General features: G+C 41.2%; 2 long non-coding RNA genes across 4 annotated transcripts in view; one reads left to right on the forward strand and one right to left on the reverse strand.

The window, feature by feature from the left end:
- Window positions 1–12,127, forward strand: part of LOC113627243 (uncharacterized) — a 230,310-nt gene extending 218,183 nt beyond the window's left edge. Inside the window, exons 5-6 of the long non-coding RNA XR_003435483.1 lie at window positions 3,092–3,230; window positions 12,080–12,127. This is a non-coding gene — a long non-coding RNA (uncharacterized LOC113627243). The remainder of the gene's footprint in view (window positions 1–3,091; window positions 3,231–12,079) is intronic.
- Window positions 1–17,172, reverse strand: part of LOC113627241 (uncharacterized) — a 99,633-nt gene that overhangs the window by 70,513 nt on the left and 11,948 nt on the right. The gene's annotated exons all lie outside the window — the stretch shown is intronic.

The following is a 17,172-nucleotide window of genomic DNA, read 5'->3' on the forward strand; positions in this document are numbered from 1 at the left end:
CAGTTTACAAGGCCAGTATTACCCTGATACTAAAGCTAGATGAGGACACTACAAGAAAACTACAGACAGACCAATATCTCTGATGAACATAGATGCAAAAATTCAACAAAATACTAGCAAACCAAATTCAGCAGCACATTTAAAAGGATCATATACCATTATCAAGTGGGATTCAAACCTGAGATACGAGGATGGTTCAACATACACAAATGAATATGTGATACATCACATTAATAGAATGAAAGATAAAAATCACATGATCACCTAAATAGACTCGTAAAAAGCATTTGACAAAATACAACCTTTTATGATGAAAACTTTCAACAAATTAGGTATAGAAGGAATGTTCTTCAATGTAGTAAAGGTCATATATAACAAGCCCACAGCTAACGTCATACTCAATGGTGAAAGGCTGAAAACTTTTCCTCTAAAATCAGAAACAAGACAAAGGTGCCTACTATCACCACTCCTATTCACCATAGTAGTGGAAGTCCTAGCCAGAGCAATCAGTCAAAGGAAGGAAGGAAAGGAAGGGAAGAAAGGGAAGGAGGGAAGGAAGGGAGGGAAGGAAGGAAGGAAGAAAGGCATAGAATTGAGAAGGAAGAAGTAAATTGTCTCTATTTGCAGATACTTGATTTTATATACAGAAAATCCTACATACAGAAAATCCTAAAGACTACCAAAACGCCATTAGATCTAATCAACAAAATCAGTAAAGTTGCAGGATACACAATCAACTTACAGAAATCAGTAGCATTTCTATACGTTAACAACGAATTACCCAAAAGAGAAATAAAGAAAACAATCCCATTCACAATAGCATCTAAAACAATAAAATACTTAGGGATACATTTAAGGAGGTGAAATAACTCTACGATGAAAACTATCAGACACTGATGAAAGAAATTGAAGTTAACACAAATAAGTGATATTGTATGTTTATGGACTGGAAAAATTAATATTGTTAAAATATCCATACTGTTCAAAGCCCTCTTTTGATTCAATGCAAATCCTATCAATGTTCTGATGGTAATTTTTACAGAAGTAGAAAAAATATGGATCCGTAAAAGACCCCACATAGCCACATCAATCATTAGGAGAAGTCAATGCTAAAGACCCCACATAGCCACATCAATCATTAGGAGAAGTCAATGCTAGAGGCATCACACGTTCCGATTTCATGCTACCTTACAAAGCTATCAAAACGGAATGGTACTGGCATGAAAAATAGACACTTAGACCAATGGAACAGAATCAAGAACCTAGAAATAAACCCACGCACATACAGTTAATTACTATTTGACTACTAATTACTCAATGGAGAAAAGGCAGTCTTTTCAATAAATAGTACTGGGAAAAAATTGGATATTCTCATGTAGAAGAATGAAACTAGACCCCTATCTTCCACCGCTCACAAAAATTAACTCAGAATGGATTAAAGACTTAAATGTAAGACATAAAACCATAAAACTGCTAGAAGAAAACATAGGGGAAAAGCTTATTGACATGGATCCTGGCAATGATTTTAGCATATGATACCTAAAGTGCAAGCAGCAAAATAAAACACAAGTTGGGTTATATGGAACTAAAAAGCCCCCGCACAGCAAGAGAAATGATCAACAAGATGAAAAGGCAACCTAAGGAAAGGAGGAAGTATTTGGAATTAATATATCTGATAACAGGTTAGTGTCCAATACAGATATGAAACTCAAAAAACTCAACAGAAAAAAAACCATACCCAAACAATCCAATTTAAAAATGGAAACATTTTTCTAACGAAAATATTCAAATGGCTAACAGATACATAAAAAGGTGCTCAGCATCACTAATCATTAGGGAAATGTGAATCAGAACCACAATGAGACATCACTTCATGCCTGTTAGAATGGCTTCCATCAAAAATACAAGGGATAACAAATGCTGGTAAGGTTGTGGAGAAACAAATCCTGGTAAGGTTGTGGAGAAAAGGGAACCCTTGTGCACTGTAGGTGGGGATGTGAATTGGCAATGCCTCCATGGAAAACTGTATGAGGTTCTTCAAAAAATTAAAAATGGAAATGCTGTATGACCTAGCAATCCCACTTCTGGGATATGTCCAAAGAAAATGAAATAACTATGTCAAAGATATCTGTACCTCTATGTTCATTGCAGCATTATTTACAATAGCCAAGGCTTGGAAACATCCTAAGTGTCAACCCACAGATGAGTGGATAAAGTACATGAGATGTGTGTGCATATGTATATATACATACATACACACATATGTACGTACAACAAAATACTATTTATTTCCATAAAAAAGAAGGAAATCTTGCCATTTGTGACAACATGGTTGGACCTTCAGGGCATTATGCTGAGTGATATAAGTCAGAGAAAGACAAATACTGTATCATCTCACTCATGTGTAGAATCTAAAAAAAACCTCAAATTAATAGAATGAGATCAGATTTGTGGTTTCCAGAGGCAGGGGGAATTGGGTGAAGGTATTCAAAACATACAAACTTCCATTTATAAATGCTGGTGATGTAATGTACAATATGATGAATATAGTTAACGATGCTGTATGGTATATTTGAAAGTTATTAAGAGTAAATCCCAGAAGTTCTCATCACAAGGAGAAAAATTTGTAACTATATAAAGTGATAAACGTTAACTAAACTTACTCTGGTGATCATTCCACAATATGTACATGTCAAGTCATTTTGCTGTACACCTTAAACTTATACCACCTTGCTTGTCAGTTATATCTCAAAAATCCTGGGGAAAAAATAGAATACATGCAAAGATCTAGGGTTCAAAGAGACATTTTTACACCTTTTCACATTCATGTCTCTTCTGATGATGGGAGCCCCACCTCATTTTTATCAAACATAAATACACCCACACAGCTCACGTTGTACTTTCAATTTTCACTTTTGGCAAAAGAAGATTATTTATGTAATTTCATCTGTTCTATTTATACAGAATTGTGTAAGGTGAGTTATATTTGACTAGTTACAATGTATTGTTTTGTGGATGTTTAATTAAATGTTTATTCATTTTGATTTGTTTTCTTTTCACATATATAATCTAATACATCTATATTTTCCAGACCTCAAACACTTTTGCAGGCTCTTGACATCACTGGCCCTAAGCATCTTGTATATAGGGCTGAGAGGATGAACCAGTTCTGAAAAGGAGTAGGACCTTTTCAGGGACTCGCACGGCGTTGTTTGCCCAGGGAGCAGACGGTGAGTGGGGATGGCGAGGGTGGATACTTCTTGCAAGATGAGGGGAGGTGGGCAAGGGCAAAGGACATTCAGGAGCTTATATTTCAAGCTGAGGACTTCAGGCCAAAATAAACGCAGAGCCATGGAAGATTTTTAAGGATGGGGTGACGATCATAGTTGCACACTGGTTGGTGGTTTGGAGGATGCCCTGGAGGTGGGGGATGGTGAGGAGGCTGCTGCAAGTCTCCCATCTCGGAAGCAGCAGAGAGACTTCCTAGAACACAAGGTGAGGATGGTGAGAAGCCCGTAGAAAGGAGACAGAGCAGCTGAGGGCTGGACAGGAGGCGGGTCTGGGGAGCAGAGTTTGGGCCATGCTGAGGACGGGACTGTTGGTGGGAGCATCTGTGTGATGTGGGGGGATCTTTGTAGCAACCGGGCTGCTGGGACACCTCATCCTTCTCAGGCTGTAACCAGAGGCTGAAGGTATCCCATTAGCGCCATGGGGCTTTTCCTTTTGGAGGAAGGAAACTGTGAGAACCAGGAATCTGACCTATGACCCTGGCTGGTCCTAAGGCCTGCCAAGTGTGCTTCTTAAAATGTCAGCAGCCATCTCTTCTGTGGGAAATATCTTTCTTTCTCAGCCCCTGGCTTATGCAGACCCCAGGAGGGGGGCCAAGGGGTCACGGGTGATACCAGAGTCCTCACTCCCTGCTGTTCCTAAGTCTGAAAATAGGAAGGCAGGAAACTCCAGAATTGACGGTTGACATGAACAGCTCTAAATGAGCCCAGCAGATGCAGAAATAGAGCATCTTACTCTCAGGCAAAGAGGTCTGTCATCCTGGGAATGGCAGAAATAATCATGAGGATGGTATTGACACCAGTCCACACTTATCGTGCGTTCACTGTGTACCTGACATTGTGCTAAGCACCTTATGTGTAGTTTCTCATTTAATCCTCATGACTTTATAAGGTAGGTTCAGGGAGGATGCGCAAGAGTTAGGAACAGACAAAGCTGGGATTCTTATCCGGCTGCCAACTCTAGAGCCCACTCTCATTTGACGTTTCTGCAACTCTTATCCTTTTGATTCATCTCATTCAGTGATTTTTCAACCGGGGATGATTTCTGTGCCCTCAGCCCTCCCACCCAGTGGACATTTGACAAGATCTGAGACATACTAGATTGTCACAGCTGGGGGTGTGGGGTTCCTACTGGCATCTCGTAGGTAGAGGCAGAGATGCACAGAACAGCACGTAGCACAAAGAATTACCCAGCCTCAAATGTCAGTAGCTGAGATACCCTGACCCAGTGACAGGGGCCAGATAAACATCCAGTCGTAGCAGCACAGTTTTGGGATGAACACTTTCCTGCACCTTCTCCCCTTCCTTTCTTCTACATTCAGTTGTTGTTACTCATTTGTTCCTTCATTCAAGAAATGGCAACACTCTTCTGAAGGTTTTCCTAGCTTCCTTGATATAAACAGGTGGCTTGTCTTCCTTTTAATTGGAAAGGAAATCACACCCTGTTGTTTTCACCTGGCTGATAACTAAACTTGGGTAGAGAAGATATTCTCCCTGAAAAAAAAATTGTGTGTATGTCAGTACTTCTCTAAAAAAAATTCACAATTCGCGGTATTAGCTGGAAGTCTAAGGACAGTGTTGATCTCAAAGCACCGTGTGTGTGTGTGTGTGTGTGCGTGCGTGTGTGTGCGTGTGCGCGTGTGCGCGCGCATAGTGGTGGCAGTGGATGCCCTAAGAAAATCGGTCTGATCCCAGAGAAAACAATTAGAACCATGTGGTTTAGCATTCACCACTGTTTTCAGAAGCACTGCCATAACATTTGAGATGAAGACAAAGGGCTCATTCATGCTCAGCAGCCCACACTGGGGGACAGCAGAGTCCCCTGGATGGAGAAAGGCAGGCGGTCTGCCGGCCCCCACCGTTAGGGCTTTAGTAATGGGGCAAACACAATTTAGAGAGTCAATGAGGGGTCCAAACACTACTGCTGGTCAGGGAAGAATCCTCCCCAAGCAGCCCCCCTCTGTGCCTGGGGAGCTCGCATACAAGGGCTCCCCACCTAATTAGTGTCCTTCTGAATGTGCAAAGGCAGAAACCCACAAGGGATTTCTGTGACTATTTAATTACAGTTGGGTCTCTTTTGTCTTAAAACAGGCTGGAGTCTGCTAGTCCAGTGCAATACCGTAGGGAAGCTGTACAAAGTCTCCTAATGAGTTGGCTTCTCTGTGTTTCTGTCCTTCCCTGAGGGTGAGAGAATTGTCTACTTCGAAAACTGACCAAGTGGAAGTAGCAACCTATTGAACTTCAGGAAGCTCCAGAAGTAATGAGATTCTCATCAGCAGAGCAATTCTAACCTGGGCAGAAGAGTCTCTTGGCATGGAAATGTAGAGAAAATTTGAGAATGAAATTCACAAAGAAGAGGGAAGAGAGATGCCACTAGATTTAAGATGCTCCCCAGATCTGGGATTTTAAGCTTAGAAATAACAAAAAAGTCCTTATGTACAAAAAATGCCTGGTACGGTGCGGTGCGGGGGGGAGCTTAATGTTCACTGAATGACTGACTGAACAAATGAAAGAAAAAAGGCCCAGGGGACACTTAAAGAAATAAATATTTTAGCATAAATTCCCCATACTAACGCAAAAATTCCTCCATAAATTTAAGTTAGGGATCAAATCTTCATTTGAAATTGGTTTTTGGTTATAAAGAGTCCTTGGCTTCCTAGGACCAATGGCTTTTTTTTTCCTCTTTGATACATTCTTGTTTTATACCCTCTAAACTTCAGGGAAAATCTTTGGGAAATAGTAATTTTGAGATCTTAGGGAAAAGAGTATAAGCCCAAGGAAACGATTGTTATTCTTTCCCTTGGAGAAAATTAGTGGGTAAGTGCTGAGTTGTAACAACTTGCATAGAAAGCTGAATATAAAACCCCAAACAAAGGGCAGCAGTTGAAGCAAGGAAATATCCTTGCCTTTTTATTTAAAGCAAAGTGACTCAGCAGGGTGTGTGGAAAGTGAAGTTTAATGATGTGAAGTTCAGAGGTTTGCATACAGTCTCCTGCTCTGCCAATGACTTGCAAGGTGACCTTGAAGAATCACGTTGTCTCTCCCACTTCCTCTTCTGTAAGATGGAAGCAGTAATGTCCGCCTAGCAAGCATTCTGAGTGTTTCTGAATACCAGGTAAGACAGTACCCATGGAGGCTATTTAAAGATTGTATAACCCTATAACAAACGATCTTATGGTCATCTTTTTACGGTTATCTTGCTGCAGTGCCCAACCTCAAACACCAGGTTTTGAGACTGCAATACTTCTGCAAGAACTCCTCACTGTAGAAATTCTATTACTTCTATATTAACTATTCTTCTTGAACTAGAAGAAAATGATATAGGAATATCATTTTTACTAACTATCAAAATATCTACATGGTCACATTTTACTTATAGACATTGCCAAAACAGCCATAAAATGGGAGAAAAGACTGGACCAAGAGAAAGGGAACATGGGAGTGGGTACATTGTTTTCTTTTTTCTTCCCTTTTTTGTTCTTTCCTTCCTCCCTTTTTTCCTCCCTCCCTCCCTTCCTATATTGACATGACTGGCATATATTATGTCTCATGATAAAAAATGAATGAGACTGACTCCCTGATCTCAGTGACTTTGAAATTTATTGGTGGTGAGGGTCAAATCAAAAGAGGATTGAAACAAAGTATCAAATGCATCTCAAAAAAGCTAAGGGGGGCATGTATCTAGGGAGGCTTCTTGGAGAAAGAAATGCCTAGTTTGGATTTTGAAGCATAAATGGGAGTTTGGAAGGAAACAAAGGGTGAGTGAGAATACAGAACAAGGAAACTGCACGTGGTTCCACAGAACTGAAGGGAAGGGTGTTTATGAGCACATTCTAGGGACTAGGAGAAAAATAGGTAGAGAGATGCCTGACTGGGAAGGGCCTTCTCAGCTAAGAGGTGTTTTGATTTCACTTGAGGGTTATAGGGAACCATGGAAGACCTTAAAAGCAGGGTACTGATGTGATCTAATTATTTTGAAAAGTCATTCAGTCATCTATTGGAGACGGGATTGCAAGGGGGAGACTAGAGGCAGGAAGACCAGTTTGGGGGCTGTTGCAGTGAAGTAAAAGACAATGGTCAGCCTGCAGATCAAGGAAGTTAAGGAAAGAGAAGAAGAGGGCATCTGAGTACCTGAATGTTGCACATCTGACAAGACCATTGCAATGAGTATCTGCAGGTCAAGGGGGAGCAGAGGGCTTCCTTGTGCTGCCCCACCTCAAGCTTTGACCCCAAGCACATCATTTTGCCTCCTTTAAAATGTTCAAGTTTTCCTAATGCATAAAACAACAAGTTTATATAGTTCACTTTTAGACAGTGATTGTGTTTAGGGACCATACGTCTCCATCATCTGTTGGAGAACATTCCAGGTAAAGTGATAATTGGTTTGTTGGTTTGCTTTTAGAGATTGGACAACATTTTAAGAAGATGAACTTGGACATCTTCCCTTTCTTGCTTTCTATGTATAGAAGCAAGCACTTCCATCATCTTGTGTCGATCACAGCAGGTCAAGTAAGGAAACGGTTTTAATAGGCCAGTCATTTTGAAAGCTTATAAACTTACTACAATAAAAAAATTTGCCATTCCTCCATGGATTTTGCATTGGACAATTTAGATGATGTGCAGTTAACACCTGGGTTGTAACCTACAATAGTATGATGTGGCTTTTCCACACCTAATTCACCAGAATTGATACCTTGAATTCCTTCCTTTTCCTTTGTCTTTTATTTTCTCCTGTTGCACACTTATCCACATGACCTCATCCACTACTATGATGCTGTTTTATCACCTACAATTCAAACAGCTATTGTTTCAGACAGCTGCAGTCCACTCGGATATACTTGCAGCCTTCTGTGGGCCTCGATTTCCAGAGAAAACCTTTCTTTTGTATGTAGGGTTTCTTATTTTAAAAGACAGTTCCTTCACAGCCCTCTGCCTCCACCGTCCTCATTCTCATTTGACCTCAGCTGAGAACTCAATCTTGGAGATGTCCTATCTTTCTCAAGATTAAGGCAGTTAAGGAAAGGGACCAAAGCCTATGAAAAGGTTTTCCTTTGGAGAAACCATGACTCTGTCCAGTGTCAAACCCAAAGCCTTATCTTCCTCAGAAACGTGGATCACTGTCTCTTTCAACCCCTTCAGCTCTAAGTCACTGTGTGATTTAGGGCATGTTAGTGACTGAACCTCAGTTTTCTCACTTGTGAAATGGAAATAATCATGTCTATCTCACAGAGATTTTTGCAGATTCAATCTCTAATATACGGCTTGGCAGGCACGTGTATCCGTAAGGATAGATTAGGTTCTGCTGCATTAATATTCAAATCCTGCTTCTCAGCGGCTTAAAACAACGAAGGATTGTTTCTTGTGCAAGCTGCGTGTCCAGTTGAGTCTGGGAGGGGGGGCTCTGCTCTCTGCAGTCCCACAAGGATCCAACCTGACGGAGATGCTACCATCTTATGACATCAACATCTCAGTATTCCGGGGCTTCAGGGTGACTCAGATAATTCATGGTCACATTTCATCAGATAAAGCGAGTCACATGGCTATGGTGAACCTCAAAGGTAGAGGGCAGTATAATCCTTCCATGTCTCTGGATAGATAAGAGAACTAGAAACATTGGTGTGGGAGGAGTGATGTAACCAAGGTGGCGACACAGGTCATTCCTGACTTTGCTCCCCCTCACAAGAAGAACAACTAACACAACTATTTATGAAAAAGACACCACTGTGAAAACCCTGGAACACAGGGGTGAGGCAGAAGTATAACCCCTGCGCCACAGCACCGAGACAGATTGCATTAGAAGGGTAAGAGAACTTCCCTGATCCCATAGTTCCTCCAGGGGGAAAATGAGGGCCCTGGTAGACATCCTGCTCCCCCAACATTGTGAGTTGCTTCTGGGGAGGCCCACTAGGGTTCTGCCCCATGGGGATGGTGGGGGAATCTGCAGGACTTGACCACTGGATTGTGATGGAGAAGAGGGGAGAGTCTTGCAGGAACCAGCATCTGGATCTTGACAGACTGAGTTCCTATTGCCAGTGCCCAAGTAGAAGTCCCAACCAGCGGCTGTGCTCAGCTGCAGAGCCAAGATGGTGGTACAGTCTGATCAGGGAATCTGGTGAGGGCACACGTCTGCCTGACTTGGCACTTCAGAAAAAGAGTCTTGCCATCTCTGGAGCCTGGTCTGCCTCTCTGCCTGGGCAGGGGAGCTAAGTCATAGCCTTGCCCACTGCTGAGTATAGCTCCTGGCCGGTCCCAACCAGGAAACCTGGCTGGAGCAACCAAGAAGCTACTTAGCCCAGCAACACTGGAGGTAAGAGCTTGGCCAGCAGCACTGACCATCTGTAGACCAAAGCCAGTGGCCTTATTTGGCCAGGGAACTTGGGGTGCAGCTAGGCTTGAGTCAAGACCCCAAACGCAAAGCACTGCCAGCCTTGGAGCAGGTTCCGCTGCTCTCCCCGGACTGCGGAGTTAATTCCTAGTCCTGACAATAAAATACTATTTGAAAAAATAAAATACTATTTGGCAATAAAAAAAAGGAAATGCTGTCATTTGCAACAACACAGGTGTACACTGAGGGCATCATGCTAAGTTAATTAGGTTAATTAAGTCAGAGAGAGAAAGAAAAATACTAATCTCACTTATATGAGGAATTTAAACACAAACAAAAAGCCCACCCAACAACAAACTCACTGAAAAAGAGATCAGACTTGTTACTAGAGGCAAGGGGTAGGGGTAGGGGAATTGGATGAAGTTCCTCAAAAGGCACAAACTTCAAGAAAATTCATTATTCTTATGAATAATAAGTACTGGAGATACAGTGTGCTACTTTGTGAGTTTGGTTTACACTGCTGGTGGTATACTTGAAGGTTGCTAAGAGGGTAGATCCTTAAAGTTCTTATCACAAGGGTAAAATTGCTTTTTTTATGTCTGTATGAGATGAGGATATTAACTAAACTTATTGTTTTAATCATTATGCATTATATATAACTCAGGTCATCATGCTACACATCTTGAACTTACACAGTACTGTACATCAATTATATCTCAATAAAAGTGGAAGAAAAAAACATTGATTTGTACAAAAACACCTAAGTATCTAAACAATGTAGCCAGCTCCCACTTTAAAAATTGTATCAGTAGGCACAATGAGACACTTCTAAAGATCAAACACACATATGAAAAAACTGGAGTGTGAGCGAGCGAGTGAGTGTGAGATGCTGTGTGGGGCTGAGAGTGGTAAGTTAAGGGGAGCATCACAAATATACTGACAGTAATTGACTTTGGGTTGTGTTAATGATATGCCAGTTTGCTATAAATTTTTAGAGATTAAGGGGGTAAATAATTGGGTTAACTATTCAGTTAATAATGCATTTTGAATACATATTAAAATAAGGCCCACAGAAGCTGCCTGATATCCAGAAAGCTCTCTTTGGCTCCCAAGAAGAGCCAAAACTCTCAGAGAGAAGGAGAAAAAAAATCTAGTAACTTTCTTCATGATCCTGTTGGGTTACCAGCAAAATGGTATTAGATGGACTGGTAGCTGTGTGAGGATAGGCAAGGTGCATCAACTCTCCCACAGTTATTTTTCTTAAATGTAAAACAACAACAATAATACCCTATTTGGTTTCACAATCTTGCATTTAATGCACCGTCAAGTATCATTTAGGCTCCCGGTGACAGGGAACTTATTACATTGACAATGGGGCCATTTCCTTCCCATGTAGTGCTTTTAAAAACTTCTTTCTTATGTTAATCTGAAATCCATAGGTCATTAAGGACAAGCATCTCCTTCTGTCTCTGCCAGTCCTTCAAGGATGCAGTATCTCCTTAGGTTCTGCCCACATACTACCTAAAATTTTCCATTTCGTTCATTTTGCCCTGGTATACATGATGAAACCATTTAAAAAAATATATAACAACTGTACTGGATACCACTTATGCTCTCGAACACTGCCAATTTGTCTTATATAAAATAAGCAGAAAGGAGGAGGATAAATGAAAAAGAATAAAAGGGAGTATGTCCAGTCAGAATGGCCATCATTAAAAAATCTACAAATAACAAATGCTGGAGAGGGTGTGGAGAAAAGGGAACCCTCCTACACTGCTGGTGGGAATGTAAATTGGTGCAGCCACTATGGAGAACAGTATGGAGGTTCCTAAAAAACTAAAAATAGAGTTGCCATATGATCCTGCAATCCCATTCCTGGGTATATATCCGGACAAAACTATAATTCAAAAAGATACATGTACCTCATAGCAGCACTATTTACAATAGCCAAGACATGGAAACAACCTAAATGTCCACTGACAGATGAATGGATAAAGAAGATGTGGTACACATATACAATGGAATAGTACTCATTCATAAAAAATGAAATAATGCCATTTGAGTGGATATAGAGATTATCATACTAAGTGAAGTCAGAAAGAGAAAGACAAATACCATATGATATCACTTATACGTGGAATCTAAAATATGACACAAATAAACCTATCCACAAAACGGAAACAGAATCATGGACATAGAGAATAGACTTGTGGTTGCCCGGGGAGAGGGGGGGTGTGATGGATTGGGAGTTTGGGATTAGCAGATGCAAACTTTTATATATGAAATGGATAAAGAACAGAGTCCTAGTGTATAGCACAGGGAACTATATTCAATATCCTGTGATAAACCATAATGGAAAAGAATATGAAAAAGAATGTATATACATGTATAACTGAATCACTTTGCTATACAGTAGAAATTAACATTGTAAATCAACTATACTTCAATAATTTTTTTTTTTTTGCAGTACACGGGCCTCTCACTGTTGTGGCCTCTCCCGTTGTGGAGCACGGGCTCTGGACGCGCAGGCTCAGCGGCCATGGCTCACGGGCCCAGCTGCTCCGCGGCATGTGGGATCTTCCCGGACCGGGGCACGAACCCGTGTTCCCTGCATCGGTAGGCAGACTCTCAACCGCTGCGCCACCAGGGAAGCCCCAATAAAATTTTTTTAAATGCTGTGTGTGTGTGTATGCACGCTCATCTTTATTTCTGTAGCTGGTCATAAGGCCATGGTTGCTGTTGACAACTTTCCCCTTACCGGTTATCTACACTAATCATCATTCTTTAGCAGGTGGATAACCCAATCTTCATTCCTGTATGGTCTAAATCCTTAGTTGTTTCGCCTTTTTTGGTTGCTGCAGTTTTCTATTAGCTTCTAGTACTGCACACGGGAATACTAAAACTTGCCCAAGAGAATCCTCAAGGTTCTAGACATAGTGCTTTCTGACCCATTATGTAGCAGCAACTCACATTTCCTCTTGACAATCAGGAACTAACATGTAGTTAGGACAGTACAGTAACTTTTCCCTCTGTTGGATTAGTGGTGGAACAAGCCTGAAATGGGCAGATGGCCATCGAGACTGCTGATTCAGTGGAACGCTGTGTCCCCTCGCATAAATATTTCTCCATTGGGGACTAAAACTTTCAAATCAGAAGAGCTCAAAGGGGACAGGGAGCAAATATTCTGTGAATGGGTATAATAATGAGAGGAGTTGTTCCCACTTTTGATTCTCAGACACATATATTCTGGCTGTGGGAGAAATAATTGTATATCAGTTGCTTACTGAAAGCATATACCACATATTTTAAGATATAACCCCAAGCTTTCGGGGTGTTGTTTCCTATTAGGCAACTATAACTGACTCTTCAGTACACCATTCCATCATTCTAGCATACTGGATGCTTTGGGGAGAATGGGACACATAAGACCACTGAATTCCATGAGTGTAAGCTCTTTTGCTATAAAATGAGTTCTGTGTTCATAAGCTATGTTGTGTACTCTTCCAGGACAGCAAATAAAATGTTCTCTTAGTCCACGGATGGTGGTTCTGACAGTACACTGTGGGCAAGAAAGACAAATCTATATCCAGAAATTGTGTCTACTGCAGGGAAGACAAACGACTATCCATTCCATGATGAAAGGATCTTCAATGTAATCAACCTGACATGAGAGGGTTTCCCCAAAGAAATGATGTAATTATGGCCATACAAATCGTAATATGATCGTATATCTTAGCCCGATGAATCCTTTGGTGGGAATTTATTCTTAATAAATAATCAGATATAAAGAAAGTCCTTTATGCCCAAAGATATCAATCACAGAATTACATGCATTAGCGAAACCCAGAGAACAACCTCAGCATACACAGTGGGGAGCAGGGGATTAAGTGATGGTGCATAAGCCCAATGAATTATCACACAGCATTCAGTAGCAGCATATAATAATAATGTTAAGTAAAAATAATCAGCGTATAGTATTTGTGTACAGAAGATAATACTATTAAGATAAGGAGAAACCTATATGTAAGAAAGAAAAGCCTGGAGCGAATCCCGTGTCCAGTCAATCACCACGCACATTCAGTTGCTCTTCCTGAATATCTCCTGAGCCTGTGAACTTCTCTCCTTGTCCGGAACTACCATCTTCCTCCTGGCCATTGTTGACTATCATCAGGATGACATCAAGAGCCTCCTGACAGCCTCTCCCCATGCACCCTTACCACATTCAGATGCATTCTCTACAGTGCAGTCAGGGCAGTTTTTAAGATGTGAATATGATTAGAGAATATTCCTTGTTTAGAAATCTTCAATGGCTTTTCATTTAAGAACAAGTTCTAAAATCTTTCATGTGCCTTAAAAGGCTATATGTGATTTGACCACAGCAAACCTCTCCACCTCATCTTTTCTTGCCTTATCTACCCAGCCATGCTGGGACCCACAGTCAGTCCTGATTTCTGTCCAGATGCTTCTGTTAACAGGTACTAAGCACTTAACCTTGGATGTTAGCAGCAGTGAGCTTTAGGTAATAGGCTATGCAGATTTTATGTTTTTCCCCCTACTATTCTGTTTTCTTAAATATTCTTCATGGAATAAGAACCTCTGTTAACTAAAATCTCATTGATACTAAAAGAATGAATGCCTTCTTAGAGATATTTTTCATGTTCCCACTAGACTAGGAAGATTTACAAAAGGCAAGTTACTTCCAGGGTCGGCTGCTGAGACCAGGAATTTCAAGCAGAATATCTACCACTGCACAGAAAGAAAAAGAGGGACTAAGTATCTGTGTCACCCATGTATAATTATGCAATAATCATAAATTAAGTTGAGAAAACGTTACCATAAGGCTGACAGGACTCAGAATAAATCTTCATAAAAGAGAATTAAGCAGTTGCCATGACAAGACTGAAGGAGTGAACAAGCGCCCTCACCTTTCCAAGCTTTGCGGGGGGAGTGCGCACTTCCAGCTCCCCAAGCCTCACCCCATGGCCTCCCGGGGAGATCTCCCGGGGAGATCACTCCCCAGGTGATCTCAACATGAACCCCTGCCGGTGGACTCACAGGGTTCCACTACAGAAACAAAATCCTGCATGTCTCACAGTTCTGCTGTTGCCAACAGAATTTTTAATCTATATAGGAAATTTTTTTTCTTCTTCTCCTGTTTCTTTTTATAATTCAGCAGAAAAAGCAGTTCTCAGATTCTATCCCATCTATATCATTTAAATCTATTCACAATTATTTAAAAGTGCTACAAGTGGCCATTTACTTTCACACATGTCCCTGCATGGAGTGATGTGTTTGGTGGTACCCCCTTTCTCCCTCCCAACTCCAATCACAGCTCTCCTGGTCCAGGGCTCTATCATAGAGGATGCTTTCCCAAACAGCTTATATCCAGGATACAGCCTTGCACCACGATATCCAACATATCACTGGATTCCTTTGCTGGGTCTGACACAGCAGTGCACGGTTTACTGCTCAACTGATTTCAAGGTGGTGGCCATGGTCTCAGCAAGTGAAGGGGACTCAGCTTCTGTAACCGCGTGACTACTTCCCAGGTGCCAGCAGCAGATTTAGATGGCAGCTCCATTATTACTTCCCCAGGGACATATTCCTGGATTCTCCTTGATCAGTTCACATTGCTCTATTATAGGCTCTCATAACCACATGCTCTCATTTTACATTTACTTGGTTATTTCCCTGTGTCTCTTTCAGTAGACTGTAGGTTTCACAAAGATGGAAATTATAACCTTTTTTTCTTCTTTCACTCCCCTTATGTTTTTAATTTTACCATTTTATCTCCAATGTCTAGCCCAGTACAAGGCACATGTAGGGGTTCAACAAACACTTGTCAAATACATGAATAAAGACTACTCAAGACATTCCAATGTAGATATCAGTGAAGCTTGCATTGAACTAATCATTCCAGAAAAAAAAACAAAAAATATGGATACAACATAAGAAAAGGAAAAAAATTAGAGGAATCCAAGAGTGCCCCAAAGTAGACATAAGCCAGTAAAGATTTGATCCTTGAAACAAAAAGAGACCCTAGGAGTTCTTTCCAGAGATCCTGGGACATTGAGGAGGAAAATTCTGAGAACAAAATCACGGAAGAGAAGCTCCAAAAACCCACATATGAATTCCTTTCTAATCTTAGCCTAAATACTTAACTATGAACGCTGGAATGAGGCTCTGTGGAGCCCAGAGGCAATATTAACAGCGGAAGGATAAGAGAGCTAAGCAGAGGTTTAATCTACTGCCCACCAAAGAGGTATAAGAGCATGGAGTTAGAATCCCTCTACATGAGAGGGGCTTGGTAAATATCTTTTGCTTTGCAAAAAAGTTGAAGAGAGGCTGTAACTTAGAAGTAAAGACTCTGAGAACTAAGAGACTTTAGGACTAAGGGCAAAGCCAACATAGCCCCACCCTGATAAAGTCTAAAACTGAGCTGCTGCAGGATCAAGGTGATCTGTGAATAACTACTCAACTGCTAGAACAGAAAAGCAACATTGCTTCAAATGAGCTAACACAATTCAGAGTCTGTACAACATAATAATGATGCCCAACATACAATTTTAAAAATTACCAGATGTGTGAAAAAACAGGACAATGTAACTCTTAGTTATGGAGAAAACAGTCAATAAAAGTAGATCTGAAATGTTCAGAAGCTGGAATTAGCAGGCAATCACTTTAAAATAACCAAGGCATTCAGGGAAATGGCAATGTAAGAAATCCCAGCTTCCCTGTCCTCCCACAAAATTCGATGACAAGACAGCTACCCACAAACAAACACAGCTCCAGGAGACCTTTAGATTCCACTTAGGACATTTTAGGAACACCATGGGACAAAATATCTGAGGATAAATGCACAAAAAGAAAAAGAAGGCGGCTTGATTTTGCCTGGCTCATCTCATGACCCAAGCTGGCATTGTTCAGCTCCAAGAAAGAACTTCCCAGCTAGTGAAAGTTCCTCTCACCAGGAAAGGAAGAGAGGGGCAAGTGACTAGCTTCTTTAGCCTTTCCCAGCACAGTGTGAAGGTCTAGCTCAGTTTTATCCTGCCTAGATAAGCAAAGAGAGCTGGATAGGGAAAAAGAAAGAAGAGCAGAGACTATTATTAGCAAACACACAGTGGGAGTGATTGTGGTTCAGGGAGACCTTCCCTGCAGACAAATTTGGCAGCTCCCACCATAGACCAAGTCATGGGCTGGCTGTGCAGATCTTGCCAGCTGCCCTACAGGTATTTATGTTCACCAACATCAATTATGCCTCAGTCCTTCCCTGCTCCCTTCATACCCCCACCACCTGCTAGGGCTTGCACCCACACCGGTAGCCATCCAAGGTCTCTGTGGCAGTGCAAATGTAAAACATCAGCCACTTGGGTCCTCCCTCTCCACCAGAGCCCAGGAGCTATGCTCACAGCCAGCCTGGGCTTTTGCAGCTGTGTGACTGAGGGTTTTTGAAAAAGATAAACAAAATTGACAAACTTTTAGCTAGACTAACTTAGGAAAAAAAGAGGACTGAAAAAATAAAATGAGAAAGGAGACATTACAACTGTTACTACAGAAATA

This window comes from Aethalodelphis obliquidens, unplaced genomic scaffold (assembly GCF_003676395.1).
Source record: "Aethalodelphis obliquidens isolate GAN/ISIS:26980383/991018 unplaced genomic scaffold, ASM367639v1 scaffold20, whole genome shotgun sequence".
Lineage (NCBI taxonomy): Eukaryota > Metazoa > Chordata > Mammalia > Artiodactyla > Delphinidae > Aethalodelphis > Aethalodelphis obliquidens.